General features: G+C 56.8%; 1 long non-coding RNA gene across 2 annotated transcripts; it reads left to right on the top strand.

The window, feature by feature from the left end:
- Positions 1 to 24,541, top strand: LOC148885019 (uncharacterized). Of its 2 annotated transcripts, none has more exons than XR_016118128.1 (3): positions 1 to 556; positions 23,544 to 23,671; positions 23,780 to 24,541. It is a non-coding gene; the product is annotated as an uncharacterized LOC148885019 (long non-coding RNA). The 2 variants fall into 2 exon arrangements; XR_016118127.1 differs by having other exon boundaries at positions 11 to 556; positions 23,544 to 23,632.

Raw genomic sequence — 24,541 nt, 5'->3', positions numbered from 1 at the left:
AAAACGCCCGAGTCAAGTCTGTCGCGACGCGAGTTTGCTGGAGCGGTTGACGCGCCGACCCGACGGCCAAACGTCGTGGCGTGTGCGCGCGGAGGATCTTCGTGACTCACCCGCGCCGCTCGCACGCGAACCGCCTTCATGCCGACACCTGAAAGGGGGAGCGACACGCAGACCCCCCCCCCCCCTCGAACTACTCTTCCCGTCGTGCTTTGCGCCAAGGCGTCACACGCCGGCTGCTCCTGCCGGCGCATTAGCGAGCCTCCCGCGACGACGGCTCAGTCGCCGTCGGAGCCGCTTTCGGTCGCTGGCGTCGGACCCCCCCGCGCCCCCACTCGGATTCCCGTGCCGTGGATTATGAAGGAGCCCCCCAGCGGATTCTTTTGCGGAACGACGCCGAGCGAGAGACGGACGGAGTCTCCCGGAGTTGTCCTCCTCGTGCCGATGGGATTTGTTTGTTTTTTTAGGGGACGACGACGACGACGACGACGAGAATGGACGGACTACTTGCTGGATTTGCATTGGCGACCTCATTCTGCAGCCTGGCCTCAGCAAACGGGTATGTCCCCACGTTTGTCCCCACGTTTGTCCCCACTTTTGTCTCCAAACGTGGAAAAATGTTTGTTTTTTTTTTGTCAAAGGGCAGATGGGGGTCGACAACCGACAATGGGGGTCGTTAATTTGGCGTAACTGCAAAGGTGACAAAGAAGGCAGCTGATTGCCAGCTGCGACTTTGGCTTGATTGATTGAACACTTTTTGCAGGTGACTTCTCGACCCAAAAGAACTTTTGGGTTGGCCGTTTGAGTCCAAAGAGGAATTTCAATAGTGGTGGGGGGGCTTTTTGTTGCTTTTTATTCTGGCTTTGTTTCAGCGTTAGGATGGGATTCGGGTTGTGACGGGGCGACGTCGGTTGGTTGCGGACGGGTGTGCGCTGCCGCCCCCCCCCCACGCCCTTGGAGCTTGTGCTTGATTGACAGGCCACCGGAGCTCCGAAAGAGTCTTGTCCCATCCAAGATGGCTTCTCCCTCCGTTCGGCTTTGGTCACGTTGCCGTTTTGGCCTTTCAAGACCCGCCCCCGCGCGCGCTCAGCCCGTCAAATGGGCGCCGGCGCGCACCTGCTCCATCCAAGTTCTGCGCCGGGAACGCGGCGGGACCGGAGCTCGAAAGCCAAAGACCGGCCCCGCCTGTGACAAAGACCGCCGCCGCTTGTTGAGGGCGGGGGGGACGGCGCGCCTCTCTGTGGTACCTGCGGTATAGCGACGCAGTTTTGCCCAAAAGGCCGTCCGTCCGTCTGTCCGTCCGTCCGTAGGAAGCAAACATTGTCACCGCTGCGCGTGCTTCTCCCGCAATTTTGCGGGTGTTTTCTTCCACATTGGAAAAGTCGTCATTGGATGGATGGATGGATGGATGGATCGCTGCTGGCATGGAAATGAAAAGCTCTTTTTTGCGTTTTCAGGAAGAAGCGCTTTGACAAACGTCCGCTAAGGGCTTTTTCTTTGTCGCTAATTGCGAGTCCTGCCTTGCTCGGCGTTCAATGAAAAAACATTTCCGTCCTCCCAAACAAAAAGTCCTTTCCGGTGAAACAATCAAGATTCTTGCCACTCGGCATTCATCAGAGGCGTGGAAATGTTTGTTTGTGGTTTTTTTGGGGGGGGGGGGATGGACGGGACGCAGGTACGTAGCTGCTTTTTTTTTTTGGCCTTGCGGGAGAGGAAGTCAGTCTCCGATGGCCCAACGCTGAGGAATTTGCTTTCTCGCGCAGGCTCGAGCGCGCCGCCGTCCTATGATGGTCGGCCCACAAGAATTTCCACAGCGGGGCTCCACTCGTTTTTCTCCAGCCGGGACTTCGCTTTTGCTCTCAGCAGGGTGAATGGCGTTTTCCCGCCCGGTCCTGGCGGATGTTCCCGCCCTCGCGTTCCTCGTGGGGACGTGGCCTTTCTTTGGAGACTTTTCTTTTTGTCTGCGGGAAAACCTTCTTTGGGGATTTGGGGGACGTTGCCAAAGGGAGCCGCCACCTTTGCCGCCGTGGCAACATGACATTGTCGGGGTCGCACATTTTGGGAAGAAGCGGCGACCTTCCACCTTCCGCGACGGAAGCCCTGAGCATCGATTGCCTCTTCACTTTTTGAAACGTGCATTTCATGTCAGAGCAGAGTAGGAGAAGGCGGGCGCCTTTCTTTATTATTACGGCGTGAACAATGAGGAGTTTGTCTCAAAGGAGTGGGGGGGGGGGGGGGGGGTGGAGGGGATTGTCTCGTCGGCGGCTGTGAGGGGCTGCCCGTCCGTCTAAGATTGGCCAGCAGCCCCGGACCAAGAACAAGCCCCCGTCTGATGGAGGGAACTGCTGACCCTTCTTGAGTAAAATGCTACCTTTGTTCTCCAGGTCCATGTGTGTGTGTGTGGGGGGGCTGCCCCCCCCTTCCAGTCTGCGATGGAAAGTGTTTTTGTGATTTTTTTTTTTTGGTGCGCTTCTCAGTCTGGGGAGGAAATGTGCCAAAATCAATGCGACGCTTGCAAAGTTACAAAGTTGCAGCACCATTTTCAATCCCCGTGTCGTGTGACGTGAATGAAGTCCAAAGGCTTTTCTGGCCATCGGTTGCAATTTGGAACGGCTTTGTCCGGAAGCTCGCAGATCGTGACTAAATGGCGCGCGGGGTCAGTCTTGGGTCAGCGCGGGCTCGCGGAACGATCCCCGATCGGCCTTAGCGGGACATGATGGCCTTGGGGTTAAAGGTCGAGGTTCGGGGCGGCGCCAGGGGGCCGGCCTGCGCTTCAACGTCGCCGTCTCGGTTGGGGAAGAGAAAAAAGGTGGCCGCGAGGCTTTGACCTTTGGCAAGGCCTGAGTGATTTGAGCGAGCTTCGCGTTGGCGGAGGCCTGCGGAGGGTTTGCTTGAGTTCCGCCTGATGGAGGCCTTCTCGCTTTTCCGAGTTATCCTCTGCCGCCCTCTAGCGGACGATTGCGGCGGCGCTCAAGATCGGTGCGCTTCACTCGACGACGGTCGCCCGAGTCCAACTTCGGTCCCGGAAATGAAGCTCATCCCACTTCGACTTCAAACCAAGCGACCGAAGCTCACAACCTCACCCCCCCCCCCCTCCGCGTTTCTCGCCGCGTCGCCTCCCACTTTGAGATTCGTTGATTCGGCTCTGAATTGAAGAATCAAGAATGTGGACGGCAGGCACCCCGGGGAGCATTTGAAGGGACGTCAATGCTGTTTTAGGCCATGACTGTACTTTGACAATCCTCCTCCACCTTTTCCATCTCCGCAAATGACGCGCAATACTACCGTGTTCCCAATAGAGGTCAGAGTTGAGCTTTGAATGAAATACCAGCTCCGTCCCGAGAGAGGGAGGAGGGAGGGGCTCGGGGGAGGGAGCTGCTCCCGGCCTTGGCCGCTAGGTGGCAATGCGGCACCAAACAAGAGAGTGCCCCCCCCCCCCAATCCAAGTCCGTGTCCCTTTGAAGATCAATGCCCTCCCCGACGCCGATAAACGCATAAAGTTAACGAGCCTCCGCCATATAAAGCCGCCCCCTTGGTGGGGGGGGGGGGCGTCCCGCTTGTTGCCGAAACTTGGCGAACGTCAAAGTCACGTGATTAGGTGGGGCACATTTTGATTGGGTGACAACAGCGCTTTTCTCGACCAGTTTCCACAGGTCCTACGTGTTTACTGGCTTGTGCTTTTCCCCACTCCGCCGTGCCTGTTTTGGTTGCACCCCCCCCCCCCAAAAAAAAAAAAAAAACCAAACAAACCCGCAAGCCGCCCCTTTCATTCATTCCCTGTAGCTGACCATCAAATCAAGAAAGCAAATTGTCGCAACTGTGCCTGTCTGAAGGCACCTGTCTGTCACATTTGTCCCTTTTTCACCTCGCTGACGTCGTTCGCGGCTCGGTTGGAGCTAACCTGAAAGTCCACTTGGCTTCTTGGCGCGCACGTTAGCTTGCGCCTCGCGTTGCTTCAAGTGCAAGTTGGGCTTCCATTTGAAAACGAGGCGCGGAAAAGTTGGCCACTTTACAGTCGCGGGATAAAGTTTTCTGTGGGTGAGCAGTGGCAGCCACGCGCGCCAGCGTTCACTCCACCCGGAAGTAACTGAAATAGATAGAAAGCTAACTAATATATAGCTAATAGCTAGCCTGATAGATAGCTAATAGCTAACTAGATAGTCAATATATATATAATATATAAATAGCTAGCTAGCTAGCTAGGTAGCCAGTGTCTACACCAGCTAGATAGCAAATAGCTAACTAGTTAAATAGCCAGGTAGCCAGCCATGTAGACAGCTGGATAGCCATATAATAATAATAATAATAATCATTGAATTTCTAAGCGCCTTTCAAAACTCTCAAGGACACTTTCCATTCACAGGATTTGCCGCAATGGCGTCTTTGGGCTTTCTGGCCTTTGGTGACGAAAGCGCAGCCGATGCGCCGGCGTCCAGTCAAACGGGGACGTTTGGCGGCGTCACGAGCGAGATAGCGGGCGCCATAAAAACACCTGCCGAGGTCTGGCGGTCGGCCTCCCTCAACTCGTAAAAGCGACAAAAATGTCCGTTGAAGCGATAGCGCCGCGGATGAAAGCGGCCGCTTTCATCCAACCTGCGGTCGCGAGCGAGCGCCTCCAAAAGGCCGGCGCTCGTTTGTCGCGATTCGAAGATGAAAGTGGAGTCAGGCCGCCGGCGCTGACCTTTGACCTTTGCCAGAAACACGTGCGGCCGCTGATCTGCTTACGGCGATGACACGCGGGCGGGGGGCGGGGCTTCTGCCCTTCGTCCCACTCGCCGCTCTGGAAAGACGAAAAGCGTCTTTGTGGCGCTGGCGCGGCCGGAAAGGCGCCGCGTCGTTAGCGTCTTTGAGCCTTTGTCACTTTGCCGGCGGGTCTCTTTGCCATGACTCATGTTTCCGCCGCTCATGTGTGGGGGGGGGCGGCGAGGTCAGCCCGAGTTCTTCTTACCGGCGGCGCTTTGACTGACAGCCACTTGGCTCGCAGGCAGTCGGCGCAATTAAGAGAGTTGCCGCAGCCTATCATTACCGCCTCGCCCGACTTGACGGCGTGGAGCCTCTTTCCGCGGCGCCACAAACAAACAAACAAATCAATGTAGTATTATTATATTAGTATCTATTTGCTATCTATCCATAAGTTATCTGTGAGCTAGCTAACGTCCGGTTGATTCTCTGGGAAGTCGCCCGCACTTCCTGACCCTGCGTGCTGCAGCGGCGCACCCCCGACCGGTCACGTGACGGAGGAATGCTCGCCACCTTTTGTTTTAGCCCCCGCGCCACTCGTATGGTTGCACCGTACAAAATGAGGGCCCCCTTGGCACTGTGCCCCCCAATTGTCCCAAATGGGATTTGTGGGCAGTGTCCCCCCCCCCCCCCCCCGTCATCCTTCAAATCCCTTCAAGCGACACTGAATTCTTTCCCCAACGAAGGGCATCACAAGCCGTTGGCACATCAAGATCATCTGCCCCCCCACACCCCCACTATAAAAAAAAAAAAAATGTTTACGGCCAAAACAAAAGATGGCGGCTCACCAAAGCGCATCTTGGCCGGTGGGCTGAATGGAGGGGCCCCTTTCATGGCCGTTGATGAGCACCCCGACTGCAAAACACACATCCAAATCTCCCAAGGGGGGGCCGGGGGGGGTATACGGGGCCCCTACTGGCCCCACTCCTCTCACTCTTTTTCCACTTTGTCCCCACTTTCCGCATTTCCAGCCAACGGGTCCGTCCTTTGTTTCCTTGTTTTGTTTGTGTTACGTAAGAGCAAGCGGGGGGGGGGGGGGGGGGGGGGGCAAAGGCTTGCAGAAAACTTTAGAACAACAATAAAACTACATTTCATTTCTAAGCGCCTTTCAAAACTCTCAAGGTCACTTTACAGTCACAGGATCAGTTTTTCTGCGGGTGGGCAGCGGCAGCCACATGCGCCGGCGTTCGCTCAACCCAGAAGTAACTCAAATAGATAGAAAGCGAGCTAGCTAGCTAACAGAGAGCTAATAGATAGCGATCTAGACAGTTAGCTAACCAGCTAGATAGCCACATAGCTAATAAATAATGTAATTTAAAATGGATTCTTTTCTTCCAGACAGTGTATTGTCGGCGTTCAAATACCTGACATGTTTCGGCATATACTTCCGCCTTCGTCAGAGTGTCCATCTCATATGGCTCATAAATAGCCATAAAAAGTTGACGCGGCGCACGGGGCGACCTTTGCCGGATTGGCCGTCATCCCCTCGTCAACGCCGCCTTTGACGGACGAGAATGTTTCCTCTCGACATCTAAAGCAAACATGGCGGCCGCGCGTGCTCTTTTTAGCACCAGGCTGCCCCCCCCCCCTCCGATGCTTTTATTTAGCCGACTTTGTTGCGCAAATCCTCTTTGGCCGTTGACTGCAACCTGCTGCAATCTGTTGCTCCAAAAGCAAAAGAAAGCGGCCGGACGCCATCTTGCCGTTCGGGCGACGTCTTCTGCAAACACGCCGTGGGCGCGACCACCCGCCGCGTCCCCGCCAGTCCATCGTCAGCCATCTTGGATGCCTCGTGCCCCCCCCCCCCCCCCAGCCGATCCGAATGCTCCCAAAGCTCCCGTGTGGTATTTGGCTGCGAGGCTTTTTGGCCGCTGCAGCGCCATCATTCCTGTGTGGGAGCTGAGAATGACGCACCCCCCCCCCCCACCACCACCACACCCGCGCAAATGCCGATGAGGAAGGCTCGCAGATGTTGACATTAGCTTCATCCTGAGATGATGAGCTGTCAGTCCGCCCTCCCCCCCACAGAAAAAGAAAGGCAACAAAAACACGCAAAGCGGAGACAAGGGGGGGGGGGGGGGCTGCGTGCGGCAGCTGCAATGGCTTCACCTGTCTGACGTTTCCGGCGGCGACTGTCATCCCTGACGTGGCCCCGTTTCCGCTTGATATAATAATCATCATAATTTGCTTGACAAATCTACTAGCTTAATGCTAACGCCCCAATAAGAAGACAGTATTGACATTGGCGGGCTAACAAATAGCATCGGTGTTGCTGATAACACTTGAAACAAGATATTTGAAAATAACGCTCGGGCACTGTAAGGATAGTCGTTGGTATATCTTCTTTATCATCTGCAAAGAACGACTGCTGCACGGTGTCCATTGAAATGAGACGAGAAACCAAATACGTTGAAATTGTTGACATGAAATGTCTGTCATTGTTTCACTTGTTGACGACCTTCTGCTTCACTTGCACCCTGGACTGGCTCGAGGGGGTTCCTCCTGAGCCCCCCCCCCGAAGCACGGCGGAGCTCGACCGCCACCATCCGGGACCGGGTCTCGCTTATGAAACCTTGCCGGCCCCCTCGCTTATCTCCACGGCGATGGGGAAGGAATGTGTTTTTTTGGGGGGGCGGCGGCAAAATATCAGTGCGCTGTCGGGAAAGTGGCCTTTGGTTGTGGCCACAATTTAGTTTTGGTAAAGAGCTTCTTTGCAAATCTGCCCCCCTCCCCTCCGTGTCTGTTCCTGCGCGGCTTGTCATTTCTTGCAATTCTTGCACAGGCTGTGCGGAAAGTCCCCCCTCCGCCCCCCCGCGCGGCCTGCACGTACCGACAGGCAAGTGTTGTTTGCGCGTTTGTTGTCGGCTCAGGGCGGGTGAGCGTTTGCCCCCCCCCCCCATCGCCCACCCGCCCGGAGAAGGTTCGGCGTATGCGCCTGGAATCGTATCGTTGAGACCATCTGACAGGTTGGTTGGGTTCCGATGGGTTCCATTGGGTCGTGTTGGGTTCTGTTGCGGGCTGGCCGGGGCCAAAAGCGTCTTTTGATTGACGATTTCCTGGTCTCGTTCCTTCTGGACGCCATTCAGAAAAGTTGCAAGTGGGGCCAGTCCAGACCCGCCTGCGATTCAGGAAACTTTGAGATTGTGCGGAATGGGGGGGCGGGGGGGGTGATGATGAAATCCCTTGCGAGTTCCCGTGACCGCACGGGAGCTGCGCCAAAGGTGAGCAAATCAAACACTTTTCCAAATTGTTGCCGCTTTCACCACCCAATGTCTTCATTTTCAAAGCGCACGTGGAGGCGCACGTCTGGGTGGTCCTCACGGCTGGCTTGGCCGTAATCCTCCCGTCCCATAAATCGGCGTCCGGACTCGGGACGGGAGCTGATGCTGCGTGACTGGTGGTGGTGGTGGGGGGGCGGGGGCTGAGTCGAGGGAGGCTCAACGCCGCACGTCAGCTCGCCGCCTTTCAAACAAGCCGTCACGCGTGCTTGACTTTTGGCAAATGGCCGTCGTGACCGCTGCCGGGTGGTGTCGGAAAGCCCCCCCCCCCCTGCGTTCCATTCCGTGGCGCTCGTTGAGCCCAACGACCTCCAGTAGAAATGTCGGGTCCAAATCAAAATGGCCGCCTTTGAAATGGAGGGGGGGGGGGGGGGGGGGGGGTGAGTGGTCAGGCCCGCTCAGACCCCCATCCCGGCACTTCACACTTTCACAATTCGCTTTGCTTAGCACTCGTGCTGAATTCCAAGCGGGCCTCGCCGCCTTTGTTGATGATGATGATGAAAGCCCCGTCGGCGGCACCCGGCGAGGACCAGTTGATGGCGTCTGGCCTCGCCACGGCGCTTTCATCTTGGCCGCCGACCGCGTCGGGACTTCCATTTGCGGTAATAACGCTCAATTGCGGCCCGTCGAGTGCCATCCGGCGCCGCCGAGATGAAAGGCCGGCCGGCCGGGACCGACGCTCGCTCGCCTTTGCGCCCAGCGGGCCGAGCCGCGCCCGCTTTGACCCTCGGCGGCCGCGCCGCAATTTCTTCACAGTTGCCTTTTCAGGCTTTTCAGGCTTTGTGGTTGCCACGGAGGACTTTTGGCTTTTTGGAACCTCCACCCCTCCGTCTTCATTCTTTGCATTTCCTGCACCTCCCTGGCCGAGCGCAATTTACTTTGACCAGCGGTGGTCTTCCTTGAGCTTCTTGGCGTGGGGGGGGGGGCTTTCAGGCCGACTCAATCGGGCAGGCCCGGATCGGGGGTGGAAGAGAAAGGTCCAGAGGCAACCCCGACGCCCGTCTGACTTCACATTGAAAGTGTTAATTTTGTGGCGTGCGGCGGGTGGCTTTTGTGCGAAGGCGAAGCGTCTCGCCGTTTCGCTCGCGTTGAATCCCAACGGCGGAGCGGAACCAAATTGCCGGATCGGAACGCCCATAGAGGGCGCGGCCAATGTTGCGCAAGGCTGCCCGGGAAGAAGTTCCCAGTTGAGGCCTTCCCGGCGTCGGTGCGGCGGGGTGTCGCTTAATTGGCCGCCGGCGGTCGCGCGCGGCGCCTTTTGACTTTGACAAATTGTCCTTTTAATTGGCTGCGCCGTCACGGTCGCCCGGCCAAGCAAAAGTGCTGAGCTGCGTGCGGCCCCGTCGGGCTCGGGGGTCCTCGTTGCCTCGCCGTCCCGCCGGCGGGATGAAAAGCTCCCTCCCGTTGGCCGTCCTCGAAGCAGACGTTTTGCAGAAGCTGTTGACGTCGACTCCAAAAGTAACAATCGACAGCTCCCGCGGGCGCCCGCGTTCAAGGACAGACAATTAGTGGGCCGAGTTGAGCTCCCCGACGGCGTGGAAAATGGCGGCTTCCCCCCTGCGCTCGAACACCTCCATGGAAGGTGAATCATTTGCGCCTCGTCTATCTTTGGCATTCCTGCCAAAGACGCGGCGAGCAAGTCGCTGCAAGCGCCTCATTCCGCGGCGCCGCTCATCCAAGTGCGGCGCCAAACCGGGTTTGGCGCCGAAGAAGTGCCGGCGCTCTCGGGGGCCGCCCGCGTCCTCGCCGCACTTTCCAAAGTCTGATGGTCAGCAAGGTAGATTGATGGCTTTCGTCGACGGGCCTGAAATGAGGCTTTGGACCCGCCCGAGGCCTCGACCCGGGAGCCACCTTTGGGCTGCAACGTAAATGGCTGACAAATGAAAGTGGAGCCCAATGGCATCTTTATGCCCCTCCCCCCCCGCCCCAAAACCTCACCCCACGCACGCACGCACGCACGACGGGGGAAAGACGAGCCCTGGCTTGACTGCGCTCGTCTAGTCCGGAATGAAGCGGTCCAACAAAAGGTGACGTCGCTTTGCGGGGCTTTGATTGGCCCCCTCCGTGCCGAGGGATGACATCACGCCAGCCGACCTCCCCGAAACGCCGCCAAAGACCCCCGAGCGGTCAGAGTGCCCCTCTCGGATGCTGCGTCGCCCGGGCAACGGTCCCGGGAAAGAGGGCAGCGCTCGGCAGTGGATCCGTGCCGCCTATCCCATAATGAGCTCGGCCGGCCTCGCCTTTTGTTCGCCGACGACACAAACCTGACAAAGTGAGAGCGAACCAGGGGGGCCGGGGGGGGGGGGCAGTCTTGTTGCCGCATCTTGTTGCCGCAACTTGTTGCCTGGGGAGACCAAACGCGGCCCCCCTTTTCCCTTTTCCAAGAAATGTTTCCAATCAGCAGGCTCAGATCAAGTTTTGGACTTTCTTTGATGGCAACGAGGAAGCGAAAACTGCTGCCAAAGGAATAATGTTGGTGCGGAAGGTCAACGTGGCCCCCCAACGCCCATGGGGGGGGTTCTGTGGACGGCCCCCCCAGCGCGCCAGCGCTTGTCCTACATGGCTTGCATAGCCATAGCTTCCTTCCTTCCTTCCATCTGGGCAAGCACCGGCCGTCTCTCGCTCTCTCCATCCTGCCCTTAATCCCCATTGAGTCCAGTGTGTGTGGGGGGGTGCTTGTGTGTGTTTGTGTGTGTTTGTGTGTGTTTGTGGGGGGGGGCGAGCAGGCCAAAGGCTTGGCCGCCGTCCATGGGAAATGTGCGGATCCATTCAGCGGTAATTATGGGCATCAATGCAGAGGGGCAGTGTCAAGGGGTGGGGATGGCCTGGGGGTCCTGTGGGGGGGGGGGGGGGGTTGTAGGACAGTTTGGGGAGAGCAAGTCGACAGGGGGGGGGGTGGAGGTGGCGCGGGGCAGCTCGCACTCCAAACAGACAAAACGGAAAGGTGGGGATGATTTTCATGGACGTGGCGACCACTTTGACCTTCAGACGCACGTTTTGAGAGCCGTCGACTTTCCGTGGCGGTGGTGGCGGGAAGGGGGACTTTTTGAGGGCACAAGGGGGCGCCGTCATGTGGACTTTGGATCAGGCGGTCGTGGTAAAGAAGGAGCTGAGCCAAACGGCCAAGATTTCTATTTCTTTTTTGGAGTGGGGGGGGGGGTGTCTATGTGTGCGTGTTTGGGGTGAAAGGTCAGCTCAAGGTCGCAGGTGCTTCTTCTTCCGACTTTGGGGGGGGGGGGGTAGTTACCGTCCAAGACGTCTCATTACGCCGCCGATGAATTTCGGCAGAGGGTGTCAAGGTGCCTGCCAAAGTCGTGAGATGGAGGGGGGGGGGGCGGCAAGTGGCGAAAGAACAGCCAGGCATCGCCCTCTCGCCCTCTCGCCCTCTCACCCTCTCACTCAACAAGCTTTTGCTCCTCTGACCAAAGAAACATTTGGCATCAAGTCGGAAACCAGGGCGGGGGGCTGCGTTTCTCTTGGAACGCTGAGGGAAAGCGGAGACCCCCCTTTGACCCGCCCCCCCTTTTGACACGTCGCGCTTGAATTTGGTTGGCCGACGCTTGGAGCTCGCGGCAGGGTGCCGAACAAGCGGAGGCCCCGCCGCTCATCCATCAGCGCGACGGGGCAAACAGGACGCCGCCCGCGCGCCGCATTTGACGCCCGGTGCGGGTGGGCGGTCGGCCGTCTTCCGTGCCGGACCGGGAGAGTCCGCCTTCCCGGCGGCGAAGGCTGCCTGTTGCCCGGCAACGGCTTTGGAACGAACAGGTCCCGCGCCGCGGCGGTCGGCTCCCAATGCGGAAGTGCCTTTGAGCAAGGTGGCGACTGGCGGTCTCGGAGGCTTTGCTCGTATCTGCCCCGCACGGGCAAGAAGAGCGCTCGCCCGCTTTCTGTAAGCGCTAAATGACTTTTTCAAATGGAGCTTTTGTCACGGCTCACCCGCTTGACGTTGTCAACGTGGACGGATTGGTAAGAGCGCGCAAGGCGACTCCCCGGCAACGCAAAGCGCCTCGGAAAGCTCCTTTTGTGTCTCGCCGCCTTCCGTTCATGATGTCATGCCTCGCTCACCGTGCTGACAAGAATCTTATCAGTGCCCGGAGGGGGATGAACAGTAAGCCGGCGATTGAGACACAACAACAAAACAGCCGAAAGACCACAGAAAACAACATCTTCCCCGCTAATCGCGTGACATCAGGTAGCCTTTGCTTGACCCGTCAACAGCCGCCGGATCCAAAGCCAAAGTGAGCCATTTGGACATCCAAACGTTGAGTGACGAGCTGACAGCTCCAGTCTTCTTCCATGGCTTCGTCCATTCCTGTTCTCCGGTCGTCCCAGTCGACCGGGCCTGATTCCGTTCCGTTGGCAGTCGGCGGTCGCGGTCGACGGTCGGCCCTCCCCGTGCGACTGGCTTTGCCTTTTGTCAATGTGGTCGACGTGGAACTTTTGACAACGGGCTCGCTTGGACGGTAGACGAGAGCTTTGCTTTCCCGGCGTCCTCTCAAGGCAACCGCGGAGCCAGAAAAGTCCAAAAGCCAACCGTACCGGCAACAATCCGGTTCGGGCCCGACTCGTGACGTCACGCTGCATCTGCGCAAATGCGTGTGGAAAGATGGCGCGGCGGTTGGCACTTTGTGGGAGCCGGTTCGAACCAGTTAGAGCAGGTCCGACGGCCTTCCGACTCCAACAAGGAGTGTCGCGTGTGCTTTTGCTGCCCGTGGAATGTTCGAGGCAGGAGTGGCTGGAGATCAGCGATCCAGGGGGGGGAGATCACGCCAATCGGAGGGCCGGATTTTAGGCTGGGATCCCGGGTCGAGGCCATGCGACGGCGGCCCGTGCGGCGCTATGAAGACAAGGCCTGTTGTGGGTCCTCGCCAGACACTTTTCCCACATTGCTGAAGGTCTCTTTGCCCCCCTTTTTCATTCCGCCCGTATTGATTTGGGTTGCATTCCATGAGACGACGTGGACCCTGAGCCCAGGCGCCGCCTACTTGTTCTCGTTTGGACCGAAACGCGTTGGGGGTGCGGCTTGTAACGCCAGCAAATGTTTAACCTGGATGCCATTTGCGCAGGAACCGGCTCCACAAGAAAGGTTCAATCAATCTACCGGCGCACTTCCTTTGTGGGAGGAGTCCAGCTCCCGTTTTGTTTTTTTTTCCTCGCTGGCCTGCCGGGGAGGCCTTACGCCTTGTTGGCGGCTCCGACGGAGGACCCGGCCGGCAGAAGCAAACAATCTGGGGCGGGTGCGGAGATGTGGAAGCGTGCTTGGGTTTGAGGCCCGGGGGTGCGGGGAGGGCCTCCGTTAGGCCCCATGTCCTCATTTCTGATTTTCTGCTTCACTGCCCAACATTAAAGCATATTGACGAGATGAAGGTACACTTGTGTCCGTGGTTGACCCCCCCCCCCCCCCCATGGTCTGGCTTGATGGCGCTTGTGCTGCGTCCACCGCTTGGGCCGCCGCAGTCTGTCATCTCCGTTGCGCTCGCAGACCAGCATGAAACCGGCGCAGCGGCATTCTCAGGCTGGGAAGGACGCGGCCCGCTTGGATAAATGGGGGGGGGGGGCGGAGGGGGGGTTTGACCTGACAAGACGAGAGCGAGTATTTGGATGTCCCCACTTCAATTTTTGGAGATCTATTGCTTTTTGCATTCCCGCTCCATTTGGACATTCTTGAGGCAGCCCAAACAAAGCCACAAAAGTGGAGGCGCTGATGCAACCAGGTTGCCGAGCAGCTCCGTCACCTCGGCGAGGGCCCCCCCATCCCCCCTCGCGCAACGCCGAGCACTTGGCAGCCAGCATGGGAACTGCCTTCCCAGCGCTCTCATTGACTTCTGCGTCAGGCAGGCTTTGTGTGCGGGGGGGGGGAGCAGAGGGGCGGCGCCCTGGAGTCCCTCTCAAGCGTCCGTCACCTCGTCACGGATGCGCCCAACGTGTGCTGTGGATCTGGACAGCGTGGATGATCCAATGGCTCCAGATCTTCACGGATTTTGTCACTCTCAAAGCAAATTTGCTGTTGCGCGATTGGAGCTGGCAAGTGATCACTATTCGGATTGGCTCAGGGGATCGTAATTGACGACGCGCACGTCGTCAATGTGCCATCGTGGATGACGTTGAAGGCCTGGAATGATGGGAAGGCAGCGTCAAAATAGGACGGGGCCTTCTGGCACTCGCGCTGATCTGCGTGACGTCACCTGAAGGGCGAGAGCTGCGAATCCCAAATGAGTAAAGGCGGCGTGGGTGTCGAAAGGGGCGGGGGGCGGCCCGCTCCCATTCCCTGCTGTTGCGCCAGCCGTCTAATGCGTCACTCGGCGCCGCCGCTAATTTCTGACATCCGCCCCCTTTTAAAAGATGAAGAAGCTCGTGTGTGAAGAAGGAGCCGTCGGCACGACCCGGCGCTCGTAAATCGGACCAAAATCCAGATGTCTTGTTTTGGTCGTCGTTGCAAACCAGCACGCGGGCGGGGCCATTCCGAACTCTCAATTGAAATGAGCCATTTTTGAGGCCACGCCTCCCGCAAAGCGGCACGTCAGACATGTTGCGAGGCCAACTTGCGCGGTGACAAACGGCTGCGCGTTTGCAGCCGTGCGGCAGAAAGACGGGCCTGACGGTGGAGCGCTGCCGTCGCCATGGTGACACCCGGTGTTTTCTTTAATGAACGCTTTGCAGATCCACTTACTCCTCCACTTTGAGGACACCTGTCAGAGAGGCCCTCTCTTGAGGTTACCAAAAAAATAAAAAAGCCCATGAGCTCACCAGCTACCGCCTCAAACACACCCACACACACACACGCGCATGCACACACACACACAGATGAGTGTAAGCGCAGCCCCAAGTCGGAAGTCGTGCGAAATGACGGGCGAATGTAAAGAATCATGAGCGAGGCGCAACGGGGAAGCCGAGACTTGGCGCCAGAACCTTCCGTGCAACTCGCAAAAGTTCTTTGGCTCCGCGACGGCAACAGCTCGAAAGTGATTGGAAGACATTGAAGGCCCAATTGCCGCAAAGCAGCCCCGGTCCCAACGCGCGAGAGTACCAAGGAAAGCCGTCTGCTGGGGTCGTGACCTCCACCCGATTGACGGGATGGCGCCGACCGACGTGGCTTGAGTCAGTCGAGCGACAACGAGCGCTTCCTTCCGGCCGATGGAATCAAATTCCATTCAAGGCGAGTCGCCCGGCCGCCGGCCGCGTCGCCCTCGTCGGGCGAGCGACTCGAAATCCAAATGGAGCCCTCCCTTTTGTTGCTGCTGCTCAAAACCGACCCAAAAAAAAGGCGGCGCTGACGTGCCTTCACACCGCATGGGATGCTATCAAGATGGACGCCGCCATCGGGCAATGGGCTCCACGCACGGCGCGCTCACGCGGGCCTCCCAAAAAAACAAGGAGCTCTTTAACCTTTCACCATTGTGCCCAAGTCAAAATTTACGGTGAGAACACAGCAGTGAGCAAACAAGCGAGGGCAAACAAAAAAAGTGTCGCCCGCTTCATGAATACTAATTGTGGGAGCTATTAGCCAAAAGGGCTACCTGCCGCCAGCACACGGGACGGCTGGAAAACGCCAAGGCCCGCAACAATCCGTCGTATCTTCGCAGCTAATATTAGCGGCGTACGCCGCAGGACGACGGGAGGCCCGAAAGTGGCTTGGGAGACTTGGAAATTGGCAAATTTGGACGGGCCGCCCGCTCAGGCTAGCGTCAATCAACTTTGACTCTTGTTGGCCAGCGCGCCAATGTCGGAGCCCTTGTTGAAAAAGTGTCTTGAAGACACACTTGAAGAATGGGGAAAGTGGCCCAAAGGCCTCTTTGCTTGCATCTCTTTCAAAGTTTTTGCTGCGTTTTGCTTCAGTTTTCCCTCCTCGTCTGCTGCGTTTCTTTGATTTCTCCCAGACGGGCTCTCTCCATGCCGGATTTTCACCTCTGGTGCGGAATGACGACGCACATTGTCTTTGCAGGGGGTTTCCCGGACACGCCCCCCAACCAGGAAGCGCCAGCGCTCATCGCTGGGGCAGCGCATCAACGCCAGCGGGAATGCGGCGCAAAGTCAGCGCGGTGGCGGTGAAGTCTTCATTCATAGGAGCAATCGGAATGACCTTGCGCTCCCGTCTAGACGGGCAACGGTTAAATCGGGTGCGCCAGGGTGTGGGGGGGGGGGGGCGAGGAAAGTGAGCATTCTATTCAGGTCTTAGTTTGGCTAATCTCTCCCATGTGACAGCGCAGCCAGATTTGCTGCCATGGAATGGCGCGGGCTGTTGTGCTGGCGGACAATAAGAGACAGGGGCTTAAACTGCGGGGGGGGGGGATGGATGGATGGGATGGGATGGGGGAGGGGGCGCACTCGGCCGTCCTGGAGAGCGGTGCGGAGGAAGGGGGGCCAAACCGAGGCTCGGGGGCCTCGTTGGGGCTTCGTGCTCCTGACGCCCCGCGTACGTCAGCGTTGCTCCCGATTCGTCCGTTGCGTCGCAGACACCCGCGAGCGGCCAAAGCCTAAGAGACCAAGCGTCCCGTTGGCGCCGTCGGCCTCCGTCAGCCTCAATCCCCGCCGCCAAATCCGCCGGAGCACCGGATCTCCAGTCTGGGACGGACGTGAGAACGCGGCTTTGAGGGAGGGAGCGGGCGACGTGCGGCTCCGCCCCCTTCGGGGCCTGTCTCGTGTTTTCATTCAACAACTCGTCAGCATTTGCATGCTAATGGGCGACGGGGGCCCCGACCATTAGCGGCTTCTTTGTCGCGCCCGCCCAAATGAAAACGTATCACGGCCCCCGCGCGACTTCACAGGTCCTCAGCGTCGCCGCCGGCCAGCGGGCGCGACTTTGAGCGGCGTGAACTTTTTGGGTGTTTCCGGCACGGAACTGGGCGCCCACGGGGAGGGACTCCTTGAGAAAGGTGTTTTTGTCCCATATGTGCGCAAAATAAAGAAGCGGCGGCGCGAGCGCCGAGGTCGCCGACGTGCAGGACCAAAGCGCGCGAAGAAGGAGGCCGACCCGCTTTTGGTTGACATGTTGCTTGGCTTGCTGGGCTTGCTGGGTTGAGGCGCCATCTTGACTTGATCTTGACTTGATTTTTTTGGGTTTGATTGCGATTTCTCAGTGGACGGCTTGTCTGGCGTGATCACGCGCTTGTTTCTCGGCACACGGGTTTGTCCATTAGCACGTCTCCTGTTGGCCCTCAGCCCCGCCTCTCCTTCTCCTCGGCTGAGCTGTCCCGGGTCACAATAGGCCCGGCATCTTTTGTGCCACCAACGGTTTGGAGGAGCAGTGGAACAATGTATGAGAAGTGAGGAGCGCGGGGTTCCCACAGGCGGGGCCGACGCCCCCGTCGTGCCCCCAAAGTTGGCAAACTTGCACACAGCTGATCCCCGCCGCCCTCCCCTCAAGCATGTCTAAACTAACATGTCGATGGAGACGCGCCGGCGTAGCTGCGAGTGCGCATCGTTGCCGTGCCTGCTCCACAATCATTGCTGACCCAAACTTGAAGGCATGATGGAAATGCACCACGTGCACGTCCTGCCAGACCCGATTGGGCCTTCCGGATTTCAGGTTGAATCTGAATGAAGGCAGCGGAATGCTCTGGAATCTTGATGAATTTGTTGTGTCATACGTGAGCGGGCCTTTCACATCTGAGGGGCACGCCTCACCTTTTTTCTCACCCGACATCATTTCACCCAACTTTGTGCGCGTGTGTGTGCGAGACACCCGGAGGACTCCAACTGTCACGGTTCGCAAGGTGCTGGTAGATCCCGAAAAAGCAGGCAGGAGGTAAACACATAAATGACCCGACAACGAATGGTGGTACTGGGAGTCCTTTTAACTGCCACTGATTGGAAGGACCAACACCTGTGCAGGTGCAGGCGGGGCCGATAGCGCCACCCGTTGGTCGCCAACCAGATCGTGACACTCGCAGACTGGACTGCTCGGTTCCTGTCCGACCAAATCAAGGGTGGCATCCACGCTGGTTTCAGGCACCTGCGGCTTGCAGAAAAGGGCCGCCCCAAGACCCTCATCGGCGCTTCCTTCCTTTTTCGTCCCTCGAGGCAACCGGCGCACCGCGTGGCGGTCGCTTGTGACAGACTGGCGATTGCCATCCTCACCGTGAGCCCAGAAGAAGCGTGGGGTGACTGCAGGAGGTCCACACCGCACTGGCTCAAGCTGCAGCTTTCCTGAATCGATTCCACCTGAAGAAGGCAGACGATTGACCCCCGCGCTCCATCGAGAGACGCCTTTGGGACAGCGTGTCACGTCCTTGTTTGTTTTCCAGAGACGTTTTGAAGAATTCCAAGGGCTGGTTGGTATTAGCTGCTTGTCCCTGGAGAGAGCGAGCCGAGCTCAGCTTACTCACTGGCAGAGCGCCGTCACCAGCGATGGGGCGAGCTTCAGTCCTGGAGAATTCATTTGGGGAGATGGCGCTGTCCCCAAAAGGATCTGTTTCCATTCTGGGGGAAGTGCTTTTTGAAGCGGACCACGGGGGAGCCGCCCCCCTTTGTCCAAACAACCACGGAGAGGTTTCTCCTCTCGGGGGTTACCTGACGCCTTCATCCGAGAGGGGCCGTGAGGAAGACCAGAAGAGGAAGTGTCTCATTCGGCTTCTGGGTCACCTGCAAACTGGCCCAATCTGCAGCAGTGCTGCCAATTCAACGGATGAACGCGAGATTTTTGGCTAGCCTTCTCCTTGCCACGCCCAAAATGATCCGCCCTGAACCTGCGGCGCAGGGATGCCGGCCAATTTCTGGTGGATGTCATGATTTGGTTGGCGACCAACTGTTGGCGCTGTCGGCCCCGCCTGCACCTGCACAGGTGTTGGTCGTTCTAATCAGTGGCAGTTAAAAGGACTCCCGGCACAACCCTTCGTTGTCGGGTCATTGTATGCGTTTGCTTCACCCTGTCAGGTTTGTTTCATCTTGGCAGATTTTTACTCATGGTTTTCTTTGCTACTTTGTACTTCTGACGACTTTGATGTTTGAGATTTTGTTCCTGTTGACTTTATTTCATGCAATGTGTCAATTACACCCCTGCCTGCTTTTTTTGGGATCCACCACCATCGCCACCATGCAAACCGTGACAGTGGAGGCTGATTGTCAAGCGTCCGTCCAGCTTCCTGGAAACTAGAAATGATGTCAATCCTGAATTCATCGACGGAAAGGCAAGAGCCCCAACCGTCCCCGCCAGTCGTCAAAAGCCCACAATCCAACATTTTTCTCTTCCCTTTTGAGAACCACTCGCTGGGTTCTTTGCGTGTTCTCTAGTTTGTCATCCCGTCCGTCCGCCGGAGGGGAGGGGGCGGAGGCTGAAGGCATGTCGAGATGGCCCGAGCACCTTTCATCCTCGGTCCCGAGACTCGCGTCAACACTTGCCGAGCGTTCCCGGCGCCATATGGAAGGCATCGGCGCCGAGTGAGCAGCTTGATGCCTTGTCAGCGAGGGCTCGGGGCATTTCCTAAAACCCCCACTGGCCCCCGGCACAGAGCAGAAAACACAGCCAGATCCGTCCCCGTCCGGTGGCTGGCGGTCTGGCGGTCCGGCTGGTCCCCGAGTCGCCTTGGCTTCAATTGAAAAGGAAGAAAAGCTCACGCTGGCGCCCCCTCCCCCCTGCTGACTTCCAGAGGTGCGCCGTGTGGCGGCGGTGGGCAGCAAGCGGGCCGTTTTAACTGTTTTCCAGGATCTACAAACTCCCATCATTTAGCGCTCGATAAAGTGCTTACGAATCACCGGTTGAGATTGAGTGAAAAACAGGCAGACGATCCTCCACGACAGGAAGTGCCTGTCCAATACATGGCAGACAAAAGCAATTCGCTCGACATTCACACGTCATATTTGAGACCGAGAAAAAGGCCCTGAAATGCTGCAATGAAGGGCAGCGGGCGCGCCATAGCGGGGACGTGTTTCTTCTCCGCACGGATGAGCGGTCGCCAATGAAGTCATTAGCGGTTGCCCCGGCAGCGCCATGACATGGCCGGCCAGAGTTCCGCCTCGGCGCTCGCTCGACACCACCCGGCCGTCACGACAAATCCAATGAAAGACGGTCAGCGAGTATGCAGGCTCGGCCCCACGCACGCTAGGCGCGCGCTAGGCGCACGCTGGGCCCACGCTAGGCGCAGGTGGTCCCCGGAGACCTTCTGTTTTGGGGCGCCTCCAGGTGTCTGCTCGGGTGGCCCTCCGCAGCGCGGCGCCGTCCATCCGGTCCGTACCGTGATGGATGGGAGGCCCGGGCGGGGTTTCGGCAGCCGGATGTCCAGCCGAGTGCCCCCAATCTATCAACCATCTATGCATCCCCAGCACCATTCCTGCCGCTGGGGTAACTGAGCCGCGCGTCTCCAAAAGTCTTGCCTTCGCTCCAACCATTAACGTCATTTGATGACAAAGCCTTTGAGCTTCGGATGGTCGCGTGGCCAAAGCTGAGCCACGCGGTTGGAGTGGGCCGAGGGTTTACGTTCAAACCAGGCTTGGAGACAACAACCTCGGAGGCGGGGGGCGGGGGGCGTGCACAACACCAGGATGCCAATCGTCACCACCGGATCAGATGGCTGCAATATAAGCTGCCATATTTCAGGGCACTTTAAGGCTTTTTTTCCTTACAAAATCTGATGATAGTCCGCCTACTGCACTGATAGTCTGCGCTACACACCAGATGACCACACGCGTTCACACATCTGTTGTCCTACCCCCAGCCACCTGTCAGAGGCGGCCTGGTGCCACAGCAAAGCAACGAAGAAACGGAAATCCAATCTTGACCCTTGACCTGGCGCCACTTGTGTCGGACGGAGTTAAAAAGGAACAATCGCAAAGGTGACGAGTTAAAAATGTGCGAGCGAGGGTGAGTCAGCGCGTACGCACCTGATGAATTGCTTTGACATGGACGCCGTCTGTCACGCTGGAATTTGCATTTGGCCCTCGACCAGTAGAGCCATTAACGTATAGCCGGCGCTCGCTAGGACCAAACGGACCGAACGGCTGCCTTGCCAGCGCGGCCTTCTCGCCGCCGTCACGCGCCTCCAAAAAGACAAAGAGGCGAGCTCCCAGCGGGCGCCGGCGCCCCTATCCCACGTGAGGAATGTCAGCTTAGCTCACGCTTCTTTGTTTTGCGCGCCGCCATCGCTGCCCGAGGCGGAACGCCGAAGACGCTTGCGCAATCCCTCCGCCTCCAGTGCAATCTCGCAACGGCGCCGACTCGACGGTCCCGTTGCCGCGCTCGCGTTTCGGGGTTAAAAGGACACACTCAATGGCGTTTCACTCTCTCTCGATCGTTGGTGTTATTTCGAGATAAAGCAAAGCATCTGACATTTGCACGTCCATACGCATCTGATGCCACATTGGAGTCGGCGTCTCGATGCGGTTTTTCCATGTTTGCGTTAGTTGCTTTGGTTCCCCCGACTTTCCTCTCACGCGGGCTTCTGCGGCGCTCCCGAGGCCTCTGACACACTTAACGGGATTATGCTAATAGCGTTTTGGGACGCCGACCTCGGCCCGCCGCCAGCTTCTTGTTGAGCCTGCAAAACTCAAAACCGCTTGAGTGAACTCTGGCGCACGTTGCTGCCGCTGCTCACCCACAGAAAAACTGATCCTGTGACCTTGAGAGTTTTGAAAGGCGATGATAAATTAAATGTTTTATTAATATTATTATAGCTACATAGCTAGCTATCTATTATCCGTCTAGCTGGCTATATATTGGCTGTCTAGCTAGCCATTAGCTATCTATTTGGCTAGCTATTAGCTATATATTAGCTAGCTTTCTATGTATTTGAGTTACTTCCGGGTGGAGTGAACGCTGGCGCGTGTGGCTGTCACTGCTCACCCACAGAAAAACTTATACTGCGACTGTAAAGTGACCTTGAGAGTTTTGAAAGGCGCTTCTAAATGAAATGTATTATTATTATTATTATTATTATTATTATTATTTCTTGCACACGGGTGCCCAAAGCCTGGTGTGGGCGGGGCCGGCCGGGCGCAAGACGGATGGTCGCAGGGCAAAGTTGCGCTGGCGCCGGGAGGATTCTGTTTTGGTGGCAAACGGCTGATGGCAAGTTGATCCCGGCAAACTGCGATGAAAAAATGGTCCTTTCCCACAAAGCGTCTCCTGGTCGATGGATCGGTCGCCTGCAACCTCGGCAGCCATAAAGCCACCATTGGCCGATGGCTAGTGAGCAGCCAGAAGAAAATGCGCCGCGCTTCTTGAGCCCGGGGTGAAAGTTCCATGGAAACCGGGCGCCGATTTAGCACGCCTTCCTCCACCAGAAGTTTTACGGGCCGTTTGGCAGAGTCACTCGGCGCCGAGGTCCATTTGGTGTCGTGGGCAGTGTCACGAATACAAAAGAAACGGGCAGATTTCTGATGATGGACTCCGGGGGTGAGAAAGGCGCGGCGCAGTAAGACCACCAGTTGGCGTTGCCCTAGAAAGGGCCAAGTATGTAGGACACACAAGGAAAATGTTTCCGCTAGAACACGCTGCACTAGTATCATCAGCAAAAACAATTGCAAACAGGCGCTATTTGGGTTACTGTTGAAAGAGTTAATGGCGACGGGAGGGGGGGGGGGTGAAGCTGTTGAAATGTCTGCTGGATTTCCCGCGCGTGAATCGGTGAATAGCGCCTGCCTAACGAAAGGTGGTGGGCAGGATGCGGAGGGTCCAGTAGGATTTTCCGCGCCCTTGTTTGGATTCTTGCAAGTCGTCGAGAGTGGCTAGGGCGCTGCCAATGATTTTTTTCCGCCGTCCTAACTGTCCGTTGAAGTCGGATTTGGTCCATTTTTATGGCGGCCCCGCACCAAACGGGGAGACACCCTCATTTCTCGAGGAGACCTTTGAAAGCACCGCCATTTGCAAGCCTTCCCGCATGCCCGTTTTTCACCTGCCAAGTCATTTGATTTGGAGGAGGTCTTCCCAAAAGAAGCAGAAAAGCAAGCGGGAAGGCCAGCGGAAATGGGCCCCGCCCCTCCCCGCTCCGTCTTTGCCTTGACTGCACTGCGCCAAATTGAGCCTTCCTCTTTTTGGACGTGACATTCCATTTCCAGTTTCTCTGCGGGTGCATCCCTCACTTTTTTCTCCGTCTTTGAGCCTTTCTTTTCCTCTTCTCTTTGCCTTCACAAAGACCCCCCGTTGGGCTCGGGGGAATGAGGGGGCGTCTCTGTGGAATACTAATGGGGTCGCTCTGGGAAAATTGCCCGTGGAAAGGCCTGTCAGAAGACAAGTTTGGTGTGATTTCCGACGGCCTCTCGGATACCTTCATCAAGTGTCCTCCCGCCGTTTGGTGGGGAAGCAGGCGGTTCCGATCAAGTCGACCAAGGGCCCCCCGATCCATTCAGAAAAACACCAGCCCATGGACGTCTCGTCCCAAAAGTCCAACAAAAAAGGAAATCAAAGTGGGAACGGACAAACGCAAGCCCTTTCTGGACAAACGTGGCTTTGCTATCAGTAGCTCGTTAGCTGATTTGCGGGGCGCTCGCAAGGGTCGGTCGGGCTCATCCTTGTGAGCAATGCGTAGCTTGTTGCTTCCTTTCTATGCTGAGCCAGCTGGCTGCCCGTCTAATACTCCATTTTTTTGTTTGTTGCAGAACAAAGGCAAAAGTAACATCTCAAGACCGTGACGCCTGCATTTCAAGCAAAGTCAACAGCCACATTTTTCGCTTTCCAAACACGTCAAGTATGAAATAATCTTCCGTCTGTCATGGAAATCTTTATGGTGACGACCGGATGGAACTTGCTTGATTCCTTCTGGCGAAGGAAACCAATGGAAGAAATCACTGAAAGTGCCATGTCTACTCCCCCTCCCCCATTCTCTGCCCTACAGATGCACAAACTGGACACGAGAAGGTTCTTCAAGCAGCAGAAGACCAAGAAAGCTGCCAGGCTCCTCCCTGAAAATCTGCACTGATGGCTTCGGTCTTCACACACACAGAGCAGTTTGAGGTCCTGCTGCAAACAGTTGACCAGCATCAGTTTTGTATAGTATTTATAGTAAAAAAAACCAGCACGTATAGTAAGGCGTTTTTAGCCGAAAAAAAATGACCATGTATAGTAAGGTGTTTTGAGCCCGAAAAAAATGAGCATGTATAGTAAGGCATTTTTAGACGAAAAAAACGACCATGTAGAGTAAGGCGTTTTTATCTGAAAAAAAAAAAACACCATGTATAGTAAGGCGTTTTTAGCCGAAAAAAAACGACCATGTATAATCAGGTGTTGTCAACCCCCCCCAAAAAAAACAACCATGTATAGTAAGGCGTTTTTAGCCGAAAAAAAAAATGACCATGTATAGTAAGCCTTTTTTCGTCGAAAAAAAACCGACCATGTATAATACGGTGTTTTTAGCCGGAAAAAAAACAACCTTTAGCTGGAAAAAACAACCATGTATCGTAAGGCGTTTTTATCCAAAAAAACCCACCATGTATAGTAAGGCGTTTTTAGCCGAAAATAACAGCCAAAAAAATGACCATATATTTGTCATGTCTTTTTTTATGATGTTAGTCGTGCAGCGTGTTCCAATCGTAGCCAAATTCGATGTGTGTTGGATGTCCTTTGCCAATAAAGATTGTGACTCTGAAATGAAAAGCAG

Source organism: Hippocampus bargibanti, linkage group LG17 (assembly GCF_051943395.1).
Source record: "Hippocampus bargibanti isolate YZ-2025 linkage group LG17, ASM5194339v1, whole genome shotgun sequence".
NCBI lineage: Eukaryota > Metazoa > Chordata > Actinopteri > Syngnathiformes > Syngnathidae > Hippocampus > Hippocampus bargibanti.
Note: the sequence above shows the minus strand (reverse complement) of the source record. Positions and strands in the feature narration are given on the sequence as shown.